The following is a 26,343-nucleotide window of genomic DNA, read 5'->3' as shown; positions in this document are numbered from 1 at the left end:
TTAAATTCATTGTTGACCTTAACTTTTTTGTTGTTCTAGGTCCACCATTGAACAAGGAAATTTTAGAAATCTGGGAGAAGTACAGTCAGCCTGCTGCAGTCAGAAAAATTCAAGAAGAGTTTGAAGTGTTGCAATCATCACCTGAATCAAGTCTGAGAGTGAGGATTTTTCGTTTAAGTCAGAAATGCCAGAAGTTAAGAAAACAAAAGCGGGATGGTGAATTGCGTTCTATTTTGCAATCTGGTTTTCATGCACCTGATAAAAAGATTACTGAAGATATGACGCTTGTAGATCAAAGCCAAATAAGACCACTGCAAGATGCTGCAAGGAATGTTGTTCAGGAGAATCACAAGTTGAAGAGAGAAATAGAACATGTTGAAGATACAAATGAAAACCTTTTTTTCAAATTGAACATTATGGAAAAAAACTTGACATTCAGATGAAATTGTTAGATATGATGAATGATCGCTATAGTGAAGCCATGAAGGTTAAAAGAGAATCTTACAGCTTGCAACATGAACTAGAGTTATGGCAACAGAATTTTCAACACATATCAGTTCAGCTAGATAAAACAACCAATGAAATTTCAATGTTACGTGAAAAGGTTAAGAAAAATTCCACAAGAAATCTTAACAAAAAATTAAAAAGCAGAGAGAAAGCAATACAAAACAAAGAAAATAAGGTTAACGAAATAGAAACAGAGCTAGAACAACTCAAACTGGAAAAGAGTGATGTAGAAGAAAAAAATGAATCACTGCAGTGCATTCTGAAGTAAATACACTGAAAAATGACAGAAAATCATTGTTAGTGAAGATTTGTAAGCTCAAAAATTCTAGAAATTTTGAAATGGAAGCAAATAATGATAAAATTCAGACACTTAGACATGAAATCTTAGAAAAGGAAAATCAAATTGCTGAACTCGAAGAAATTAATCAAGTTTTGAATGATAATAAAATAATGAGCTTTTATAATGGCCAGTACACATCAGAAGTCTGTCAAACAATTATGACTTAAGTCAATGAATTTGGTGTCAGCCAGAAGAAGGTGAATGATGTAATGAAAACAGTTGTGCATAGTTTGACAGGGAAGACACTCAGTAGGCTTACTGGTACTGGTGTCTTATCACGTCTCAGAATTGAAGCAAAACGCATGGCACAGATTCAGGTTGCAGAGGCTATGGTCAATGCAGGTGGTGATGCTTCAACTGTCAACGGAAATTGCTTACATCAAGATGCTACATCAAAGTTCCATCATCATTTCAAATCATTCCAGATTACAACATCAGATAATATAACAGACAGCCTAGGATTGTCAGAATTTGCTGGAGGAGACTCAAAAACATTGATTGCAACATTTCAAGAAAATTTATCAGAACTATCAAATGCACTCAAACATGATTAAAATGACATTGCACAATTAGTTAGTACTATTGTTGCAACAATGTCTGACCAAGGTGCCATCAATCCAATATTCAATAAACAACTTCAAGAATTGAGAGAGTCTTTGATGCCAGACATTGTTGAAAATAGGGACACATATGAGGATACGAAAGCAGAATTGTGCAAATTGTCGAATTATTTTTGTAAAATGCATGTGTTTGCAAATATGGCAAACGAGGTTGACAAATGCTTGAATGTCTTTGAAAAGTGTGTGCATGGGAAGCAACCCATTTCTTTGGGATGGTCTGAAAGTGGAGGGGCCAGGCTGGTTTGAAGAGTAAGCTAATCATTGACCATGCACGGCTGTGAAAAATCGGGGATAGGCCAACATTTCCAAGCTTACCTCAAAAATGAAGACAAAAGAAACCAACTGGTCACCTTCGGAGGACATAGGTACAATCACTTGTTTTGTGCTGCCGGAAGGACATACCATCATAGAAATGATATAAAGAATTTTTCGGATAGTCTCTCAGATCCGAATGACCTAATGAAGAGTGTAGCCTTTGACATTCAAGAACAAGTTTTTTTGAGCAGTGTTAGACCACTAGGAATTATAGACAAACTAATAACAGGGGTGAAATTCTGGAGAGAAATTGAACGCATAAAGAACATCTTAGACCTGAATCCTTTATAAGAGGTCCTTCAACTGAAGTTAGAAGAATATTCAAAAGACTCAACTGCTCTGCTTGAAGAAGAAACATTGTTCCCAGATGAAATGCTGGCAAAAATGAGGTGTTTCATTCACTCTTCGAATTTGAAAATGTAACGATTGAGACATATACTCAAATGGCATTAGAGCTAGCCACAGGGGGCATGCTCCTTATTCTTGAACGACAAGTGGAAGACCAATTAAAAGGTGGCAAATATTACAGCCCAGACAACAATGAACGACTGAGAGCGCCAGCAGTCCCAACAACAAATCCATGCTCAGAAAGAGATTTTGCCAATCTGGATGTCCTCATGAGATTGAAGCCTGCTGCATCAATTGAATGCCTCGAAAGCATGTTAATGTGGACCAACAATGAAACTTCAGCATGGCTTGCAGATAAAACCAGGCAGAACGTGAAGATATAATTGAACAAGCCAGGAAAGACACTGAACAAATGCAGTTAAAAATCAAACAGAAAAGAAACAAACTGATGTCTGAGAAGCTTAAAAAATTACAAGAAAAACAGGACAGAAATACAAAAAAGCAAGAAAAAGAGTATACACATATCTTGACAAGATATGGGGGATTGTTGATGCCATTAAATAAAGTTGATTTTCATGTTAGCCAAGCTAAAAATGAAAACAACGCCACGGAAGCATTAGTCAGCCAACTTCAGTTTAGAAAGCCGTGGTTCAAAAGAGCTTTTCCAGAAACAGTTTAAAGGAACAAAATTATAGGTTGACTTAGCTGGAAGAAAGTTTGAAAACTATTATTGCTATAAATGCAAACCTTGAAAACAAAGATCCAAAAGAAAACCGACCTATAACATACACCGATATAGACTCTGCGATGGAAAATGTAATGGAAGTAAAGAGTTTGCTTGCGACAAGTATTAAATCATCTAGACATAAACTGAAACTTCAACAACAGAAATATATATCTTCTTCCAAAGTTCATTGATGAACCACATCTGTTCGTTTGGAAAGTCCATTAAGCAAAAGTTTTAACATTCCTGATTCAAATGAGATTGAATGGTTTAATGGTGAAATCATGAAATTTGTAAATATAAATGGATTAAATTCTACATACCAGGTTAAATATGAAGATGGCGAGCTTAGTTCTTACAATATTTTGGTTGATTTAGAGAAAGGGGACGTTATTATTTTTTGACATTGTTCTAATGCTATGGACATAAAAACATGTCAACAAAACTGTTTTGTTTACTTTAAAGACACTTTTTGGGTATGTCTTCTGTTAATGTTCCTTAATACTGAAATGTATTACATGCAGTCATTTGATGTGATTTAATGTTAACACACTGTGTTTATCATGTATTTGACATATAGCATTAGTTAGTTATCAAATATTACCAGTTTAACTTCATTAATAATAATTGATACATCTTAAAATGGAAATACTTTTTAAACATTGAGTGGACTACATGATTAGTTAAATCTTATGAAACATACATAATACATAAATGAAACAATGAACATCATCCATTTTCAACTATTGCCTGATAAAAAACACCCATATTTGCAACAAAAATGTATTCTCTTTAACTATTATTTTCATATAAACCATCTCTACCTATAAACTGAATACACATTGATCAATTTGCAATGTTTTGAACATCATAGTGAGCCTTCAAAAGTCTATGTTTGTAAATATGTAATTTATTGTATAATGCAGCGGTGGCAATTTTGTCCGCCATATTGGATTTTGTGCATGTAATTATTTTTCAAAGGTATTCCGTATGTCATAACATATCAGTAAATATATACTTTCTAATACGTATTTAGTCGTCATAGTCGTTTATTTTAAATGAAAGTCCAATGATTGTTGCTATTCTCTTACCTGCGGCGGCCATTTTGTCCGCCATTTTATCCGCCATGTTGGATTTTTGCATTTTATCAATTTTCTAAAATATTCTATCCGTTATAATCTTTCAGAATATGTATACTTTCCAATATCTCTGACTTGACACGGACATCTCATTTTATTGAAATTCAAGATTGCACAAAAACGGTGCCATTTTTAGGCAGTCCTCATATGGAGCTTGTAATTACAAAAAGTGCCATTTTTCAGGGACTAAAATGCTTATAACTTTGCTTCTACTGGGAATTTTTTCACCAAATAAAATTTTTCGTGTTTGTTTAAATGTGTTTTTCTTTTTTCACTGACCGCCCCTAACTTGGTAAATCATATCCCTTAGTGCATGTGTCTGTTTGAGATTAATAAATTAATAAAAAAAAATCGTTCGAACCCCCCAAAGGCCAAAGCCCCATTGGATTTTAATTCCGACACCTTAACCACTCGGCCACCGTAACGTTAAGCTATGTTTAAATAATTAACATATATAAATTTTACCATTGGTAGAGCATAACAATTCCTTAACCTGTGTAAAGGGGAGCAAATCTTGCTAGTTCATTAATTAGAGCATAACAATTTATACATTACAGTAATGGTTTATTTTTAGTATCAAGGTTATTGACTTTATAATTCAATTCATCAAATAAATCACTTCTAAGGTAATCATTGTTCTTTTTTATGCACATGCAAGTTAAGGTATTATCTTAATTTCTTAAGTATATGGAAGTACATTGTTTTACTCGATATTGAATTTATTAATAAAACCTTTCAAATGTACTTGACCATTGTACTTGACATAACATATTTGTGTTGTATATTTGTTTGCATATATATATATATATATATATATATATATATATATATATATATATAAAGCTTTAACTATTTAGCTATTATCGTTCGGTAGTAGTTCCCAGGTTTTTTTGGTGAATGGGACCCATTGGCGTTCACCCCTTTTAGAACTAAGTTCAGGCAGATGATAATTATGTTATAAAATAAATATTAAAAACTTGGATTGTGTTGTTTCAATAAAGAGAACTAAAAGTTATTCTTTGACAGATAAATCTATTAGGTGCGTCCACACGTCGTCCTTTAGCGAACTGAAGGCAAAATAGGGGGAGCACCCAAAAATCAACCTTCGCTGGTACGTGGTGATCCATTTGGATATATAATCAAAGTCATTTCTCAACTATTTAATGTATATGAAACTTGGTAAGGGAAACATGTACAGTCCTACAGTTTATGCCGCTACTGAGCATCAAGCTGATGCTCGGGCTTATCAGTGGAACTAATCTACCATAGCTGTAAACTGACTACTTGACCCCTTCCCTGCTGGGAGCTGTTTGCCTGACTAATTATAGAGTAATAGCTGTTCTTGTCTTGAGATTTGGGCCATTTTATGTTAGGAGGTTTTTCTTGGTATTTCAACTTTCGCTAACTTGATTATTAAAATAATATTATTATCGAATGTTTTTGTATAATTTTTGTATATCATAGTTAAATTTATTATTATTATTATTATTATTATTATTATTATTATTATTATTATTATTATATACGGTAGTCCAAAATCCACTATACTGACGTCCATCAAGTTTCATTGTGCAATGTTTAAATGACGTCATAAAACAAGTTTGTCATGAAGATAACATTTATTAGGAAATCATGTGTCTTTTAAGTGATTTAAACCATTGATATATAATATATTAATAACGTGTTGATCCGCAATGTCTTACTCAACTGTTGTTGATGTTTAAAGATTTTGATTTCAGTCAGTAAGCGCCTCGTGCGACTTGAGTCGAATTCCATCTCCCTGTTCAAAACGCACTACTAATAAGTTATTACCCTATTATACGATTCTTTAATATATATATTTCCTTTTCGCAAAGAGAAAATAAGATGGAGAAAATATATATTTTTGGGAAAATGCTCTACTTACATAGTATTACAGAAACATGTAATAAAAGTTCAGTGACTGCTGTGATTATAAATTTACATAAACTGTGCATGAAGGAGTGCAAATGATCAGAAGAAGTTTGATAATTTTAAATATTATATTAAAATAAAATGAGTCATATAACATTCAAATATACTGGTATGATATCAAAAGTCCGGACATAGAGGTTTAAGATACATTATTGCTTTGTTGTGATCATTTCTCATATGATTATATATATTGAAATAAGGTATCAATGTTTTATGATAATTCCAAAAGCAAAGACAAAATAGTTAATGGTAAATGTATATATATATATAATATGGAAAACTTACATGCAGTGTGTTTAATGTTTAATCACTCTTCTAATGAAGAAAGTTCTTCAAATTAAGATGAGAAATCTTACAAAGAAAACAAAGGTTGATTTAACTGTGTCAGTAAAGAAGATTTTAATCGCTGTTTCAAAAGCTACATTTTAGGAAATGAACTTTCTAGAAAATTACATAAACGAAGATACACAAACACAAAGAGGGCTTATATAATTCACATGAAAAGTGGGCAATGATGTTTTATGCCCCCGAAGGTGGGCATATTAAAATCGCACCGTCCGTCCGTGTGTCCGGCTCAATAACTCGTGTCCGGGCTGTAACTTTCCCTTGTATGGGCAAATTTTAAAATGACTTGCCACATGTGTTCGGCATACCAAGACGATGTGTCGCGTGCAAGAACCGTATCCCTACCTCTAAGGTCAAGGTCACACTTAGGTGTTTATTCACAATGGAATGCTGCATATAAGGACATAGAGTATAGGTTGTCGTGTCCGGGCTGTAACTTTCCCTTGTATGGACAGATTTTAAAATAACTTGCCACATGTGTTCGGCATACCAAGACGACGTGTCACGTGCAAGACCCATGTACCTACCTCTAAGGTGAAAGATACACTTAGTGTTTATTCACAATGGAATGCTGAATATAAGGACATAAGAATGTAGGTTGTCAAGTATGGGTGGTATTTTTTATGTTCAGAGGCAATTTAAAATAACTTGCCATATGTATTTGTTTGATCTTTAACTTTTCATGTACTGACCTTGTTCATAGGTCAATGTCACATTCGGGGGCATTTGTCACATACTGTGACAGCTCTTGTTTATAATGCATTTTAGCAAAGACCACAATGTCAATGTATCAATAGAAACCTATGAAAGTTCAGTTTCAACATCAAGGTAATACTTGTATAGTGCTCAGATTAAAAAAATAAGTTGTAAGCTGTGTTATAAGTAATAAGAATATCTAAGTACATCAATATATGACCTTATTTTTTGGCAAATGGTTAAAATATTACATTTCTTTTAATATTACATCTTATGCCCCCCATTTTATGGGGGCATAAGATGTTATATTAAAAGAAATGTAATATTTTCGTTTCCCACTGCACTTAGTAAAACCAGAGTTATTATAATTCAATCAAAAAAGTATTTCACAGGAAAACATATGAACCTCAATCCAAGAGATGACTTCAGAGTTTACAAACTTTAGACATTATAATTATGAGACTGTTTGCAATTGGATAATGTTGCTATGATTTAATGTTAAATTACGCGTAATCATCGTAAAGTCAAAATAGCAATGTATCAAGTTAGCAGTATTCTTTTCTTGTTCCAAAAATGCAGCAAAAGAAAGTTGTTGTCAAAAAGGCGAAAAAACTATTCTTTACATATAACCATATATAAATAACTTTAATATAACTGCATGATTGACACTGTTAGATATACATGTAATACATAAATTATACATTTTATAAAACCTAAATATCCATTTCATTCAATTGTACATGTTATGCAGTATAATTGGGTTGATATTGATACTTTTGTAGTATGTAGACAGCTTACGTTATCTGAATGACAAGTATAAATAAAAATCCCATGTATAAAGTTATTCCGTTCGAAATTAAATCATTTGTCGATAAGACTGAATATTTTTCTTTTATGTACTTCAATGTTTTATTTCTTTGCTATGGAATATATGATTATGGTGATGTTTTTTTTCATTTTCATGAATAGTTTAAAACTAAAGTAAATGATATAAATTGCTTTTCCATAGTCATCATGATTTTTTGTGCAGAAATCATACTGAAGTTGTATATCCTTCTGACCCCCAAACTGACCAGGGAAGAGTGGTTAATGGGCCCCTGCTGACAGAAATTGGTTATCTCAATTACATGCATAATAAACACCTAGCTGTTGAGTGAGGCTTCGAAAATGGACCAAAATCCAGAAACCTGGCATAAACTGTAGGACTGTGTAGTCTTAGCGATTTTTTTCCTTCCTCGAAGCCCCGGCGTTGACCCTGAGTCGAACCAAGGGTGGTCGTAACCGGCCCGTGCGCCAACCACTCGAACAAAAACGGTTACATTGCTCGCAGCGCCAAAATTTATTACCTTACCAAGTTTCATATACATTTAATAGTTGAGAAATGAATTTGATTATATAACCAAATGGATCACCACGTGATCCATTACTGTAATGTATAAATTGTTATGCTCTAATTAATGAACAAGCAAGATTTGCTCCCTTTTACACAGGTTAAGGATTGTTATGCAATACCAATGGTAAAATTTATATATGCTAATTATTTAAACATAGCTTAGCGTTACGGTGGCCGAGTGGTTAAGGTGTAGGACTTAAAATCCAATGGGGCTTTGCCCTTCGGGGGTTCGAATCCCTCCCGTAACGATTTTTTTATTAATTTGCTATCTCAAAGCTATCACACAAGCACTAAGGGATATGATTTACAAAGCTAGGGGCGGTCAGTGAAAAAAGAAAAACACATTTAAACAAACACGAAACATTTTATTTGGTGAAAAAATTCCTAGTAGAAGCAAAGTTATAAGCGTTTTAGTCCCTAAAAAATAATTATGCCGCCACCTCTATGAAGAAGAGGGATATATTGCTTTGCACATGACGGTCGATATGTCGATTGGGGGGTAGACCAAGCTTGTCCGAGTGATAACTCGAAAATGGCATAACCAATTGTTCTCTTGGAATTTGGGCATTACGAGTAGATGGCCCCTGGTGATTTTAAGGTCACCGGTTTAAATGTCAAGGTCACTGCGATATTGATTGCAAAAATGCTTCCGTTTGAGTGATAACTCGACAATGCCTGGACGTATGGTCCTCTAACTTGACTTAGAGGTTGGGCGTGAGCAGTTAATGAAAGGTCAATGTCATAGTGAATTTAAAACGCATAAAGCTTGTCCAAGTAATAACTCGACAGCGGCTGGTCTTAAACGTGACATGAAGAATGAGTTTGACCAGAAGATGACCCCTATTGATATTGGGCCATTAAGTCCAAAGGTCAAGTTCATAATGACCTTGAGCGCGAAAAAGATTTGCGAGTAAAAACCGTACAATACTCAAACCTAGCGTGGAGATTGGGTGTGACCAGCAGATGGGCCCTATTGATTTTGAATTGTCGAACTATTCCTGGCAACATTGTGATCAGGGGTGCATAATGTTTGGGAAACATCTCATTTATTTTGTGCCAAATATGTCGACGGACACAAAAAATACAAACTTAAAGTACAATTGAATAACTTTGAATGCATAAAGATTGGTTTACATGAATTCAGCTTCTTACCGGATTCTGGCAGAGGAGACGTTGACACAAGAAATACCAGTTCCCCGTACGGATGACCTGTTGCAGAACCCGGACTACCTCTCAGCTCCGCATACATGGCTTTACTGCCTTTGACTATGTACAAATCAAGGAGCGTTGCTGAAAAACGGAATAGGTATTAGCATTTACCTTAAAGAACTACTAAGCTCGTTTAACAGAGTTATTAACCAGGCTTTCACATAGTGAAACCTGGTTATTAGAATGACGAATGTCGTTGTTCGGGCGGGCGGCCGGGCGGCGTCAAACTCACCTATGAAACTGAATAACTTTAGTAAGGGTTGACATATCTTGACCAAACTTGGTCTATAGAAAGAGTTTATGAGTACCTTTCATGGGATTGCGTTTAGGGTCCCTAGGGTCAAGGTCAAGATCACTGTTACTAAAAATAGAAAAACCGTTGAAACTGGATAACTTTAGTTAGGGATGACATATCTTGACTAAACTTGGTCTATAGGAAGAGTTTATGGAGACCTTTCATGGGATTGCGTTTGGGGTCCCTAGATTCAAGGTCACTGTTACTAGAAATAGAAAAATTGTTGAAACTGAATAACTTAAGTTAGGGTTGACATATCCTGACCCTACTTGGTATTAAGGAAGAGTGCAATTGAGTCTCATACTTATATATTTCATAGCTAAAGTGTCATTTGTATTGAAATTGGAATACATTTAGTTTATCTGCACCTTTGTTCGAGATGTAATGAACTTGTATTCCATACTTTTGAGGCTATCACCATCATTATAATTTCTTATTTTATCGATTTATATACATTCAAAAGCTTGAGATGACCCTAATTTGTTTTAATACATTAGCCTGAAATTTTGCATCACATGATTTGTCTTACTTGAGTAGGAATATGGCTACATCTGTCTGATCTTCTTGGAAGATCCCATTTGAATTTGTGCAAGGGGGTTTGGCCCTTTTACAGCCAGGAACATCACCATTACAGAGGCTTGCCTGTCCAGCAAAGATTGAAAGAAATCTTGTTATTAACCAGGTTTTCAACGAAAACCGGGTTATTAGAATGAGGTTGTCGTTGGGCGGGCGGACGGGCGGGCGGGCAAGCGTCAAACTTTGGTTTCTGTTCAATAACTTTAGTTAGCATTGATAAATATTGATGAAACTTGGTGTGTAGGTAGCTTATGTGAAGAGCTAGCTTGGGATTGCTATTGAGGGGGGAGGGGCTAAGGTCAAGTTCACTGTCCCTAATAGATTTATCTGTCAAAGACAGATTTAATAACTTTTAGTTCTCTTTATTGAAACAACACAATCCAAGTTTTTAATATTTATTTTATAACATAATTATCATCTGCCTGAACTTAGTTCTAAAAGGGGTGAACGCCAATGGGTCCCATTCACCAAAAAAAACCTGGGAACTACTACCGAACGATAATAGCTAAATAGTTAAAGATTTAACTATAATGTACTTCCATATACTTAAGAAATTAAGATAGTACCTTAACTTGCATGTGCATAAAAAAGAACAATAATTACCTTAGAAGTGATTTATTTGATGAATTGAATTATAAAGTCAATAACATTGATACTAAAAATAAACCATTACTGTAATGTATAAATTGTTCTGCTCTTATTAATGAACTAGCAAGATTTGCTCCCCTTTACACAGGTTAAGGATTGTTATGCTCTACCAATGGTAAAATTTATATATGCTAATTATTTAAACATAGCTTAACGTTACGGTGGCCGAGTGGTTAAGGTGTAGGACTTAAAATCCAATGGGGCTTTGCCCTTCGGGGGTTCGAATCCCTCCCGTAACGATTTTTTTTTTATTACTTTGCTATCTCAAACAGACACAAGCACTAAGGGATATGATTTACAAAGCTAGGGGCGGTCAGTGAAAAAAGAAAAACACATTTAAACAAACACGAAACATTTTATTTGGTGAAAAAATTCCTAGTAGAAGCAAAGTTATAAGCGTTTTAGTCCCTAAAAAATAATTATGCCGCCACCTCTATGAAGAAGAGGGATATATTGCTTTGCACATGACGGTCGATATGTCGATTGGGGGGTAGACCAAGCTTGTCCGAGTGATAACTCGAAAATGGCATAACCAATTGTTCTCTTGGAATTTGAGCATTACGAGTAGATGGCCCCTGGTGATTTTAAGGTCACCGGTTTAAATGTCAAGGTCACTGCGATATTGATTGCAAAAATGCTTCCGTTTGAGTGATAACTCGACAATGCCTGGACGTATGGTCCTCTAACTTGACTTAGAGGTTGGGCGTGAGCAGTTAATGAAAGGTCAATGTCATAGTGAATTTAAAACGCATAAAGCTTGTCCAAGTAATAACTCGACAGCGGCTGGTCTTAAACGTGACATGAAGAATGAGTTTGACCAGAAGATGACCCCTATTGATATTGGACCATTAAGTCCAAAGGTCAAGTTCATAATGACCTTGAGCGCGAAAAAGATTTGCGAGTAAAAACCGTACAATACTCAAACCTAGCGTGGAGATTGGATGTGACCAGCAGATGGGCCCTATTGATTTTGAATTGTCGAACTATTCCTGGCAACATTGTGATCAGGGGTGCATAATGTTTGGGAAACATCTCATTTATTTTGTGCCAAATATGTCGACGGACACAAAAAATACAAACTTAAAGTACAATTGAATAACTTTGAATGCATAAAGATTGGTTTACATGAATTCAGCTTCTTACCGGATTCTGGCAGAGGAGACGTTGACACAAGAAATACCAGTTCCCCGTACGGATGACCTGCTGCAGAACCCGGACTACCTCTCAGCTCCGCATACATGGCTTTACTGCCTTTAACTATGTACAAATCAAGGAGCGTTGCTGAAAAACGGAATAGGTATTAGCATTTACATTAAAGAACTACTAAGCTCGTTTAACAGAGTTACTAACCAGGCTTTCACATAGTGAAACCTGGTTATTAGAATGACGAATGTCGTTGTTCGGGCGGGCGGCCGGGCGGCGTCAAACTCACCTATGAAACTGAATAACTTTAGTAAGGGTTGACATATCTTGACCAAACTTGGTCTATAGAAAGAGTTTATGAGTACCTTTCATGGGATTGCGTTTAGGGTCCCTAGGGTCAAGGTCAAGATCACTGTTACTAAAAATAGAAAAACCGTTGAAACTGGATAACTTTAGTTAGGGATGACATATCTTGACTAAACTTGGTCTATAGGAAGAGTTTATGGAGACCTTTCATGGGATTGCGTTTGGGGTCCCTAGATTCAAGGTCACTGTTACTAGAAATAGAAAAAATTGTTGAAACTGAATAACTTAAGTTAGGGTTGACATATCCTGACCCTACTTGGTATTAAGGAAGAGTGCAATTGAGTCTCATACTTATATATTTCATAGCTAAAGTGTCATTTGTATTGAAATTGGAATACATTTAGTTTATCTGCACCTTTGTTCGAGATGTAATGAACTTGTATTCCATACTTTTGAGGCTATCACCATCATTATAATTTCTTATTTTATCGATTTATACACATTCAAAAGCTTGAGATGACCCTAATTTGTTTTAATACATTAGCCTGAAATTTTGCATCACATGATTTGTCTTACTTGAGTAGGAATATGGCTACATGTGTCTGATCTTCTTGGAAGATCCCATTTGAATTTGTGCAAGGGGGTTTCGCCCTTTTACAGCCAGGAACATCACCATTACAGAGGCTTGCCTGTCCAACAAAGATTAAAAGAAATCTTGTTATTAACCAGGTTTTCAACGAAAACCGGGTTATTAGAATGAGGTTGTCGTTGGGCGGGCAGACGGGCGGGCGGGCAAGCGTCAAACTTTGGTTTCTGTTCAATAACTTTAGTTAGCATTGATAAATATTGATGAAACTTGGTGTGTAGGTAGCTTATGTGAAGAGCTAGCTTGGGATTGCTATTGAGGGGGAGGGGCTAAGGTCAAGTTCACTGTCCCTAATAGATTTATCTGTCAAAGACAGATTTAATAACTTTTAGTTCTCTTTATTGAAACAACACAATTCAAGTTTTTAATATTTATTTTATAACATAATTATCATCTGCCTGAACTTAGTTCTAAAAGGGGTGAACGCCAATGGGTCCCATTCACCAAAAAAAAAACCTGGGAACTACTACCGAACGATAATAGCTAAATAGTTAAAGATTTAACTATAATGTACTTCCATATACTTAAGAATACTTCCATATACTTAAGAAATTAAGATAGTACCTTAACTTGCATGTGCATAAAAAAGAACAATAAGTACCTTAGAAGTGATTTATTTGATGAATTGAATTATAAAGTCAATAACATTGATACTAAAAATAAACCATTACTGTAATGTATAAATTGTTCTACTCTTATTAATGAACTAGCAAGATTTGCTCCCCTTTACACAGGTTAAGGATTGTTATGCTCTACCAATGGTAAAATTTATATATGCTAATTATTTAAACATAGCTTAACGTTACGGTGGCCGAGTGGTTAAGGTGTAGGACTTAAAATCCAATGGGGCTTTGCCCTTCGGGGGTTCGAATCCCTCCCGTAACGATTTTTTTTTTATTACTTTGCTATCTCAAACAGACACAAGCACTAAGGGATATGATTTACAAAGCTAGGGGCGGTCAGTGAAAAAAGAAAAACACATTTAAACAAACACGAAACATTTTATTTGGTGAAAAAATTCCTAGTAGAAGCAAAGTTATAAGCGTTTTAGTCCCTAAAAAATAATTATGCCGCCACCTCTATGAAGAAGAGGGATATATTGCTTTGCACATGACGGTCGATATGTCGATTGGGGGGTAGACCAAGCTTGTCCGAGTGATAACTCGAAAATGGCATAACCAATTGTTCTCTTGGAATTTGGGCATTACGAGTAGATGGCCCCTGGTGATTTTAAGGTCACCGGTTTAAATGTCAAGGTCACTGCGATATTGATTGCAAAAATGCTTCCGTTTGAGTGATAACTCGACAATGCCTGGACGTATGGTCCTCTAACTTGACTTAGAGGTTGGGCGTGAGCAGTTAATGAAAGGTCAATGTCATAGTGAATTTAAAACGCATAAAGCTTGTCCAAGTAATAACTCGACAGCGGCTGGTCTTAAACGTGACATGAAGAATGAGTTTGACCAGAAGATGACCCCTATTGATATTGGGCCATTAAGTCCAAAGGTCAAGTTCATAATGACCTTGAGCGCGAAAAAGATTTGCGAGTAAAAACCGTACAATACTCAAACCTAGCGTGGAGATTGGATGTGACCAGCAGATGGGCCCTATTGATTTTGAATTGTCGAACTATTCCTGGCAACATTGTGATCAGGGGTGCATAATGTTTGGGAAACATCTCATTTATTTTGTGCCAAATATGTCGACGGACACAAAAAATACAAACTTAAAGTACAATTGAATAACTTTGAATGCATAAAGATTGGTTTACATGAATTCAGCTTCTTACCGGATTCTGGCAGAGGAGACGTTGACACAAGAAATACCAGTTCCCCGTACGGATGACCTGCTGCAGAACCCGGACTACCTCTCAGCTCCGCATACATGGCTTTACCGCCTTTAACTATGTACAAATCAAGGAGCGTTGCTGAAAAACGGAATAGGTATTAGCATTTACCTTAAAGAACTACTAAGCTCGTTTAACAGAGTTACTAACCAGGCTTTCACATAGTGAAACCTGGTTATTAGAATGACGAATGTCGTTGTTCGGGCGGGCGGCCGGGCGGCGTCAAACTCTCCTATGAAACTGAATAACTTTAGTAAGGGTTGACATATCTTGACCAAACTTGGTCTATAGAAAGAGTTTATGAGTACCTTTCATGGGATTGCGTTTAGGGTCCCTAGGGTCAAGGTCAAGATCACTGTTACTAAAAATAGAAAAACCGTTGAAACTGGATAACTTTAGTTAGGGATGACATATCTTGACTAAACTTGGTCTATAGGAAGAGTTTATGGAGACCTTTCATGGGATTGCGTTTGGGGTCCCTAGATTCAAGGTCACTGTTACTAGAAATAGAAAAATTGTTGAAACTGAATAACTTAAGTTAGGGTTGACATATCCTGACCCTACTTGGTATTAAGGAAGAGTGCAATTGAGTCTCATACTTATATATTTCATAGCTAAAGTGTCATTTGTATTGAAATTGGAATACATTTAGTTTATCTGCACCTTTGTTCGAGATGTAATGAACTTGTATTCCATACTTTTGAGGCTATCACCATCATTATAATTTCTTATTTTATCGATTTATACACATTCAAAAGCTTGAGATGACCCTAATTTGTTTTAATACATTAGCCTGAAATTTTGCATCACATGATTTGTCTTACTTGAGTAGGAATATGGCTACATGTGTCTGATCTTCTTGGAAGATCCCATTTGAATTTGTGCAAGGGGGTTTCGCCCTTTTACAGCCAGGAACATCACCATTACAGAGGCTTGCCTGTCCAACAAAGATTAAAAGAAATCTTGTTATTAACCAGGTTTTCAACGAAAACCGGGTTATTAGAATGAGGTTGTCGTTGGGCGGGCAGACGGGCGGGCGGGCAAGCGTCAAACTTTGGTTTCTGTTCAATAACTTTAGTTAGCATTGATAAATATTGATGAAACTTGGTGTGTAGGTAGCTTATGTGAAGAGCTAGCTTGGGATTGCTATTGAGGGGGGAGGGGCTAAGGTCGAGTTCACTGTCCCTAATAGATTTATCTGTCAAAGACAGATTTAATAACTTTTAGTTCTCTTTATTGAAACAACACAATTCAAGTTTTTAATATTTATTTTATAACATAATTATCATCTGCCTGAACTTAGTTCTAAAAGGGGTGAACGCCAATGGGTCCCATTCACCAAAAAAAAAACCTGGGAACTACTACCGAACGATAATAGCTAAATAGTTAAAGATTTAACTATAATGTACTTCCATATACTTAAGAATACTTCCATATACTTAAGAAATTAAGATAGTACCTTAACTTGCATGTGCATAAAAAAGAACAATAAGTACCTTAGAAGTGATTTATTTGATGAATTGAATTATAAAGTCAATAACATTGATACTAAAAATAAACCATTACTGTAATGTATAAATTGTTCTACTCTTATTAATGAACTAGCAAGATTTGCTCCCCTTTACACAGGTTAAGGATTGTTATGCTCTACCAATGGTAAAATTTATATATGCTAATTATTTAAACATAGCTTAACGTTACGGTGGCCGAGTGGTTAAGGTGTAGGACTTAAAATCCAATGGGGCTTTGCCCTTCGGGGGTTCGAATCCCTCCCGTAACGATTTTTTTTTTATTACTTTGCTATCTCAAACAGACACAAGCACTAAGGGATATGATTTACAAAGCTAGGGGCGGTCAGTGAAAAAAGAAAAACACATTTAAACAAACACGAAACATTTTATTTGGTGAAAAAATTCCTAGTAGAAGCAAAGTTATAAGCGTTTTAGTCCCTAAAAAATAATTATGCCGCCACCTCTATGAAGAAGAGGGATATATTGCTTTGCACATGACGGTCGATATGTCGATTGGGGGGTAGACCAAGCTTGTCCGAGTGATAACTCGAAAATGGCATAACCAATTGTTCTCTTGGAATTTGGGCATTACGAGTAGATGGCCCCTGGTGATTTTAAGGTCACCGGTTTAAATGTCAAGGTCACTGCGATATTGATTGCAAAAATGCTTCCGTTTGAGTGATAACTCGACAATGCCTGGACGTATGGTCCTCTAACTTGACTTAGAGGTTGGGCGTGAGCAGTTAATGAAAGGTCAATGTCATAGTGAATTTAAAACGCATAAAGCTTGTCCAAGTAATAACTCGACAGCGGCTGGTCTTAAACGTGACATGAAGAATGAGTTTGACCAGAAGATGACCCCTATTGATATTGGGCCATTAAGTCCAAAGGTCAAGTTCATAATGACCTTGAGCGCGAAAAAGATTTGCGAGTAAAAACCGTACAATACTCAAACCTAGCGTGGAGATTGGATGTGACCAGCAGATGGGCCCTATTGATTTTGAATTGTCGAACTATTCCTGGCAACATTGTGATCAGGGGTGCATAATGTTTGGGAAACATCTCATTTATTTTGTGCCAAATATGTCGACGGACACAAAAAATACAAACTTAAAGTACAATTGAATAACTTTGAATGCATAAAGATTGGTTTACATGAATTCAGCTTCTTACCGGATTCTGGCAGAGGAGACGTTGACACAAGAAATACCAGTTCCCCGTACGGATGACCTGCTGCAGAACCCGGACTACCTCTCAGCTCCGCATACATGGCTTTACCGCCTTTAACTATGTACAAATCAAGGAGCGTTGCTGAAAAACGGAATAGGTATTAGCATTTACCTTAAAGAACTACTAAGCTCGTTTAACAGAGTTACTAACCAGGCTTTCACATAGTGAAACCTGGTTATTAGAATGACGAATGTCGTTGTTCGGGCGGGCGGCCGGGCGGCGTCAAACTCTCCTATGAAACTGAATAACTTTAGTAAGGGTTGACATATCTTGACCAAACTTGGTCTATAGAAAGAGTTTATGAGTACCTTTCATGGGATTGCGTTTAGGGTCCCTAGGGTCAAGGTCAAGATCACTGTTACTAAAAATAGAAAAACCGTTGAAACTGGATAACTTTAGTTAGGGATGACATATCTTGACTAAACTTGGTCTATAGGAAGAGTTTATGGAGACCTTTCATGGGATTGCGTTTGGGGTCCCTAGATTCAAGGTCACTGTTACTAGAAATAGAAAAATTGTTGAAACTGAATAACTTAAGTTAGGGTTGACATATCCTGACCCTACTTGGTATTAAGGAAGAGTGCAATTGAGTCTCATACTTATATATTTCATAGCTAAAGTGTCATTTGTATTGAAATTGGAATACATTTAGTTTATCTGCACCTTTGTTCGAGATGTAATGAACTTGTATTCCATACTTTTGAGGCTATCACCATCATTATAATTTCTTATTTTATCGATTTATACACATTCAAAAGCTTGAGATGACCCTAATTTGTTTTAATACATTAGCCTGAAATTTTGCATCACATGATTTGTCTTACTTGAGTAGGAATATGGCTACATGTGTCTGATCTTCTTGGAAGATCCCATTTGAATTTGTGCAAGGGGGTTTCGCCCTTTTACAGCCAGGAACATCACCATTACAGGGGCTTGCCTGTCCAACAAAGATTAAAAGAAATCTTGTTATTAACCAGGTTTTCAACGAAAACCGGGTTATTAGAATGAGGTTGTCGTTGGGCGGGCAGACGGGCGGGCGGGCAAGCGTCAAACTTTGGTTTCTGTTCAATAACTTTAGTTAGCATTGATAAATATTGATGAAACTTGGTGTGTAGGTAGCTTATGTGAAGAGCTAGCTTGGGATTGCTATTGAGGGGGGAGGGGCTAAGGTCAAGTTCACTGTCCCTAATAGATTTATCTGTCAAAGACAGATTTAATAACTTTTAGTTCTCTTTATTGAAACAACACAATTCAAGTTTTTAATATTTATTTTATAACATAATTATCATCTGCCTGAACTTAGTTCTAAAAGGGGTGAACGCCAATGGGTCCCATTCACCAAAAAAAAAACCTGGGAACTACTACCGAACGATAATAGCTAAATAGTTAAAGATTTAACTATAATGTACTTCCATATACTTAAGAATACTTCCATATACTTAAGAAATTAAGATAGTACCTTAACTTGCATGTGCATAAAAAAGAACAATAAGTACCTTAGAAGTGATTTATTTGATGAATTGAATTATAAAGTCAATAACATTGATACTAAAAATAAACCATTACTGTAATGTATAAATTGTTCTACTCTTATTAATGAACTAGCAAGATTTGCTCCCCTTTACACAGGTTAAGGATTGTTATGCTCTACCAATGGTAAAATTTATATATGCTAATTATTTAAACATAGCTTAACGTTACGGTGGCCGAGTGGTTAAGGTGTAGGACTTAAAATCCAATGGGGCTTTGCCCTTCGGGGGTTCGAATCCCTCCCGTAACGATTTTTTTTTTATTACTTTGCTATCTCAAACAGACACAAGCACTAAGGGATATGATTTACAAAGCTAGGGGCGGTCAGTGAAAAAAGAAAAACACATTTAAACAAACACGAAACATTTTATTTGGTGAAAAAATTCCTAGTAGAAGCAAAGTTATAAGCGTTTTAGTCCCTAAAAAATAATTATGCCGCCACCTCTATGAAGAAGAGGGATATATTGCTTTGCACATGACGGTCGATATGTCGATTGGGGGGTAGACCAAGCTTGTCCGAGTGATAACTCGAAAATGGCATAACCAATTGTTCTCTTGGAATTTGGGCATTACGAGTAGATGGCCCCTGGTGATTTTAAGGTCACCGGTTTAAATGTCAAGGTCACTGCGATATTGATTGCAAAAATGCTTCCGTTTGAGTGATAACTCGACAATGCCTGGACGTATGGTCCTCTAACTTGACTTAGAGGTTGGGCGTGAGCAGTTAATGAAAGGTCAATGTCATAGTGAATTTAAAACGCATAAAGCTTGTCCAAGTAATAACTCGACAGCGGCTGGTCTTAAACGTGACATGAAGAATGAGTTTGACCAGAAGATGACCCCTATTGATATTGGGCCATTAAGTCCAAAGGTCAAGTTCATAATGACCTTGAGCGCGAAAAAGATTTGCGAGTAAAAACCGTACAATACTCAAACCTAGCGTGGAGATTGGATGTGACCAGCAGATGGGCCCTATTGATTTTGAATTGTCGAACTATTCCTGGCAACATTGTGATCAGGGGTGCATAATGTTTGGGAAACATCTCATTTATTTTGTGCCAAATATGTCGACGGACACAAAAAATACAAACTTAAAGTACAATTGAATAACTTTGAATGCATAAAGATTGGTTTACATGAATTCAGCTTCTTACCGGATTCTGGCAGAGGAGACGTTGACACAAGAAATACCAGTTCCCCGTACGGATGACCTGCTGCAGAACCCGGACTACCTCTCAGCTCCGCATACATGGCTTTACCGCCTTTAACTATGTACAAATCAAGGAGCGTTGCTGAAAAACGGAATAGGTATTAGCATTTACCTTAAAGAACTACTAAGCTCGTTTAACAGAGTTACTAACCAGGCTTTCACATAGTGAAACCTGGTTATTAGAATGACGAATGTCGTTGTTCGGGCGGGCGGCCGGGCGGCGTCAAACTCTCCTATGAAACTGAATAACTTTAGTAAGGGTTGACATATCTTGACCAAACTTGGTCTATAGAAAGAGTTTATGAGTACCTTTCATGGGATTGCGTTTAGGGTCCCTAGGGTCAAGGTCAAGATCACTGTTACTAAAAATAGAAAAACCGTTGAAACTGGATAACTTTAGTTAGGGATGACATATCTTGACTAAACTTGGTCTATAGGAAGAGTTTATGGAGACCTTTCATGGGATTGCGTTTGGGGTCCCTAGATTCAAGGTCACTGTTACTAGAAATAGAAAAATTGTTGAAACTGAATAACTTAAGTTAGGGTTGACATATCCTGACCCTACTTGGTATTAAGGAAGAGTGCAATTGAGTCTCATACTTATATATTTCATAGCTAAAGTGTCATTTGTATTGAAATTGGAATACATTTAGTTTATCTGCACCTTTGTTCGAGATGTAATGAACTTGTATTCCATACTTTTGAGGCTATCACCATCATTATAATTTCTTATTTTATCGATTTATACACATTCAAAAGCTTGAGATGACCCTAATTTGTTTTAATACATTAGCCTGAAATTTTGCATCACATGATTTGTCTTACTTGAGTAGGAATATGGCTACATGTGTCTGATCTTCTTGGAAGATCCCATTTGAATTTGTGCAAGGGGGTTTCGCCCTTTTACAGCCAGGAACATCACCATTACAGGGGCTTGCCTGTCCAACAAAGATTAAAAGAAATCTTGTTATTAACCAGGTTTTCAACGAAAACCGGGTTATTAGAATGAGGTTGTCGTTGGGCGGGCAGACGGGCGGGCGGGCAAGCGTCAAACTTTGGTTTCTGTTCAATAACTTTAGTTAGCATTGATAAATATTGATGAAACTTGGTGTGTAGGTAGCTTATGTGAAGAGCTAGCTTGGGATTGCTATTGAGGGGGGAGGGGCTAAGGTCAAGTTCACTGTCCCTAATAGATTTATCTGTCAAAGACAGATTTAATAACTTTTAGTTCTCTTTATTGAAACAACACAATTCAAGTTTTTAATATTTATTTTATAACATAATTATCATCTGCCTGAACTTAGTTCTAAAAGGGGTGAACGCCAATGGGTCCCATTCACCAAAAAAAAAACCTGGGAACTACTACCGAACGATAATAGCTAAATAGTTAAAGATTTAACTATAATGTACTTCCATATACTTAAGAATACTTCCATATACTTAAGAAATTAAGATAGTACCTTAACTTGCATGTGCATAAAAAAGAACAATAAGTACCTTAGAAGTGATTTATTTGATGAATTGAATTATAAAGTCAATAACATTGATACTAAAAATAAACCATTACTGTAATGTATAAATTGTTCTACTCTTATTAATGAACTAGCAAGATTTGCTCCCCTTTACACAGGTTAAGGATTGTTATGCTCTACCAATGGTAAAATTTATATATGCTAATTATTTAAACATAGCTTAACGTTACGGTGGCCGAGTGGTTAAGGTGTAGGACTTAAAATCCAATGGGGCTTTGCCCTTCGGGGGTTCGAATCCCTCCCGTAACGATTTTTTTTTTATTACTTTGCTATCTCAAACAGACACAAGCACTAAGGGATATGATTTACAAAGCTAGGGGCGGTCAGTGAAAAAAGAAAAACACATTTAAACAAACACGAAACATTTTATTTGGTGAAAAAATTCCTAGTAGAAGCAAAGTTATAAGCGTTTTAGTCCCTAAAAAATAATTATGCCGCCACCTCTATGAAGAAGAGGGATATATTGCTTTGCACATGACGGTCGATATGTCGATTGGGGGGTAGACCAAGCTTGTCCGAGTGATAACTCGAAAATGGCATAACCAATTGTTCTCTTGGAATTTGGGCATTACGAGTAGATGGCCCCTGGTGATTTTAAGGTCACCGGTTTAAATGTCAAGGTCACTGCGATATTGATTGCAAAAATGCTTCCGTTTGAGTGATAACTCGACAATGCCTGGACGTATGGTCCTCTAACTTGACTTAGAGGTTGGGCGTGAGCAGTTAATGAAAGGTCAATGTCATAGTGAATTTAAAACGCATAAAGCTTGTCCAAGTAATAACTCGACAGCGGCTGGTCTTAAACGTGACATGAAGAATGAGTTTGACCAGAAGATGACCCCTATTGATATTGGGCCATTAAGTCCAAAGGTCAAGTTCATAATGACCTTGAGCGCGAAAAAGATTTGCGAGTAAAAACCGTACAATACTCAAACCTAGCGTGGAGATTGGATGTGACCAGCAGATGGGCCCTATTGATTTTGAATTGTCGAACTATTCCTGGCAACATTGTGATCAGGGGTGCATAATGTTTGGGAAACATCTCATTTATTTTGTGCCAAATATGTCGACGGACACAAAAAATACAAACTTAAAGTACAATTGAATAACTTTGAATGCATAAAGATTGGTTTACATGAATTCAGCTTCTTACCGGATTCTGGCAGAGGAGACGTTGACACAAGAAATACCAGTTCCCCGTACGGATGACCTGCTGCAGAACCCGGACTACCTCTCAGCTCCGCATACATGGCTTTACCGCCTTTAACTATGTACAAATCAAGGAGCGTTGCTGAAAAACGGAATAGGTATTAGCATTTACCTTAAAGAACTACTAAGCTCGTTTAACAGAGTTACTAACCAGGCTTTCACATAGTGAAACCTGGTTATTAGAATGACGAATGTCGTTGTTCGGGCGGGCGGCCGGGCGGCGTCAAACTCTCCTATGAAACTGAATAACTTTAGTAAGGGTTGACATATCTTGACCAAACTTGGTCTATAGAAAGAGTTTATGAGTACCTTTCATGGGATTGCGTTTAGGGTCCCTAGGGTCAAGGTCAAGATCACTGTTACTAAAAATAGAAAAAACCGTTGAAACTGGATAACTTTAGTTAGGGATGACATATCTTGACTAAACTTGGTCTATAGGAAGAGTTTATGGAGACCTTTCATGGGATTGCGTTTGGGGTCCCTAGATTCAAGGTCACTGTTACTAGAAATAGAAAAATTGTTGAAACTGAATAACTTAAGTTAGGGTTGACATATCCTGACCCTACTTGGTATTAAGGAAGAGTGCAATTGAGTCTCATACTTATATATTTCATAGCTAAAGTGTCATTTGTATTGAAATTGGAATACATTTAGTTTATCTGCACCTTTGTTCGAGATGTAATGAACTTGTATTCCATACTTTTGAGGCTATCACCATCATTATAATTTCTTATTTTATCGATTTATACACATTCAAAAGCTTGAGATGACCCTAATTTGTTTTAATACATTAGCCTGAAATTTTGCATCACATGATTTGTCTTACTTGAGTAGGAATATGGCTACATGTGTCTGATCTTCTTGGAAGATCCCATTTGAATTTGTGCAAGGGGGTTTCGCCCTTTTACAGCCAGGAACATCACCATTACAGAGGCTTGCCTGTCCAACAAAGATTAAAAGAAATCTTGTTATTAACCAGGTTTTCAACGAAAACCGGGTTATTAGAATGAGGTTGTCGTTGGGCGGGCAGACGGGCGGGCGGGCAAGCGTCAAACTTTGGTTTCTGTTCAATAACTTTAGTTAGCATTGATAAATATTGATGAAACTTGGTGTGTAGGTAGCTTATGTGAAGAGCTAGCTTGGGATTGCTATTGAGGGGGGAGGGGCTAAGGTCAAGTTCACTGTCCCTAATAGATTTATCTGTCAAAGACAGATTTAATAACTTTTAGTTCTCTTTATTGAAACAACACAATTCAAGTTTTTAATATTTATTTTATAACATAATTATCATCTGCCTGAACTTAGTTCTAAAAGGGGTGAACGCCAATGGGTCCCATTCACCAAAAAAAAAACCTGGGAACTACTACCGAACGATAATAGCTAAATAGTTAAAGATTTAACTATAATGTACTTCCATATACTTAAGAATACTTCCATATACTTAAGAAATTAAGATAGTACCTTAACTTGCATGTGCATAAAAAAGAACAATAAGTACCTTAGAAGTGATTTATTTGATGAATTGAATTATAAAGTCAATAACATTGATACTAAAAATAAACCATTACTGTAATGTATAAATTGTTCTACTCTTATTAATGAACTAGCAAGATTTGCTCCCCTTTACACAGGTTAAGGATTGTTATGCTCTACCAATGGTAAAATTTATATATGCTAATTATTTAAACATAGCTTAACGTTACGGTGGCCGAGTGGTTAAGGTGTAGGACTTAAAATCCAATGGGGCTTTGCCCTTCGGGGGTTCGAATCCCTCCCGTAACGATTTTTTTTTTATTACTTTGCTATCTCAAACAGACACAAGCACTAAGGGATATGATTTACAAAGCTAGGGGCGGTCAGTGAAAAAAGAAAAACACATTTAAACAAACACGAAACATTTTATTTGGTGAAAAAATTCCTAGTAGAAGCAAAGTTATAAGCGTTTTAGTCCCTAAAAAATAATTATGCCGCCACCTCTATGAAGAAGAGGGATATATTGCTTTGCACATGACGGTCGATATGTCGATTGGGGGGTAGACCAAGCTTGTCCGAGTGATAACTCGAAAATGGCATAACCAATTGTTCTCTTGGAATTTGGGCATTACGAGTAGATGGCCCCTGGTGATTTTAAGGTCACCGGTTTAAATGTCAAGGTCACTGCGATATTGATTGCAAAAATGCTTCCGTTTGAGTGATAACTCGACAATGCCTGGACGTATGGTCCTCTAACTTGACTTAGAGGTTGGGCGTGAGCAGTTAATGAAAGGTCAATGTCATAGTGAATTTAAAACGCATAAAGCTTGTCCAAGTAATAACTCGACAGCGGCTGGTCTTAAACGTGACATGAAGAATGAGTTTGACCAGAAGATGACCCCTATTGATATTGGGCCATTAAGTCCAAAGGTCAAGTTCATAATGACCTTGAGCGCGAAAAAGATTTGCGAGTAAAAACCGTACAATACTCAAACCTAGCGTGGAGATTGGATGTGACCAGCAGATGGGCCCTATTGATTTTGAATTGTCGAACTATTCCTGGCAACATTGTGATCAGGGGTGCATAATGTTTGGGAAACATCTCATTTATTTTGTGCCAAATATGTCGACGGACACAAAAAATACAAACTTAAAGTACAATTGAATAACTTTGAATGCATAAAGATTGGTTTACATGAATTCAGCTTCTTACCGGATTCTGGCAGAGGAGACGTTGACACAAGAAATACCAGTTCCCCGTACGGATGACCTGCTGCAGAACCCGGACTACCTCTCAGCTCCGCATACATGGCTTTACCGCCTTTAACTATGTACAAATCAAGGAGCGTTGCTGAAAAACGGAATAGGTATTAGCATTTACCTTAAAGAACTACTAAGCTCGTTTAACAGAGTTACTAACCAGGCTTTCACATAGTGAAACCTGGTTATTAGAATGACGAATGTCGTTGTTCGGGCGGGCGGCCGGGCGGCGTCAAACTCTCCTATGAAACTGAATAACTTTAGTAAGGGTTGACATATCTTGACCAAACTTGGTCTATAGAAAGAGTTAATGAGTACCTTTCATGGGATTGCGTTTAG

General features: G+C 36.5%; 1 long non-coding RNA gene and 7 other non-coding genes across 10 annotated transcripts in view; all 8 read left to right on the top strand.

Annotated features, from left to right (window-relative positions):
- Nucleotides 1-26,343, top strand: part of LOC128219792 (uncharacterized) — a 51,415-nt gene that overhangs the window by 11,899 nt on the left and 13,173 nt on the right. For all 3 annotated transcript variants that reach the window (XR_008258665.1, XR_008258663.1, XR_008258664.1), the window contains 7 exons: nt 9,525-9,686; nt 12,244-12,405; nt 14,985-15,146; nt 17,726-17,887; nt 20,467-20,628; nt 23,208-23,369; nt 25,950-26,111. This is a non-coding gene — a long non-coding RNA (uncharacterized LOC128219792). The remainder of the gene's footprint in view (nt 1-9,524; nt 9,687-12,243; nt 12,406-14,984; nt 15,147-17,725; nt 17,888-20,466; nt 20,629-23,207; nt 23,370-25,949; nt 26,112-26,343) is intronic.
- On the top strand, nt 8,545-8,628 carry Trnal-uaa (transfer RNA leucine (anticodon UAA)). Its single transcript has one exon. It is a non-coding gene; the product is annotated as a tRNA-Leu (tRNA).
- Nucleotides 11,264-11,347, top strand: Trnal-uaa (transfer RNA leucine (anticodon UAA)). The gene has a single exon. It is a non-coding gene; the product is annotated as a tRNA-Leu (tRNA).
- Nucleotides 14,005-14,088, top strand: Trnal-uaa (transfer RNA leucine (anticodon UAA)). The gene has a single exon. It is a non-coding gene; the product is annotated as a tRNA-Leu (tRNA).
- Nucleotides 16,746-16,829, top strand: Trnal-uaa (transfer RNA leucine (anticodon UAA)). Its single transcript has one exon. It is a non-coding gene; the product is annotated as a tRNA-Leu (tRNA).
- Nucleotides 19,487-19,570, top strand: Trnal-uaa (transfer RNA leucine (anticodon UAA)). Its single transcript has one exon. It is a non-coding gene; the product is annotated as a tRNA-Leu (tRNA).
- On the top strand, nt 22,228-22,311 carry Trnal-uaa (transfer RNA leucine (anticodon UAA)). Its single transcript has one exon. It is a non-coding gene; the product is annotated as a tRNA-Leu (tRNA).
- On the top strand, nt 24,970-25,053 carry Trnal-uaa (transfer RNA leucine (anticodon UAA)). Its single transcript has one exon. It is a non-coding gene; the product is annotated as a tRNA-Leu (tRNA).

The sequence above is a fragment of the Mya arenaria genome, chromosome 15, assembly GCF_026914265.1.
Source record: "Mya arenaria isolate MELC-2E11 chromosome 15, ASM2691426v1".
NCBI classification, from domain to species: Eukaryota; Metazoa; Mollusca; class Bivalvia; order Myida; family Myidae; genus Mya; species Mya arenaria.
This window is presented reverse-complemented; position numbering and strand designations above follow the sequence as displayed.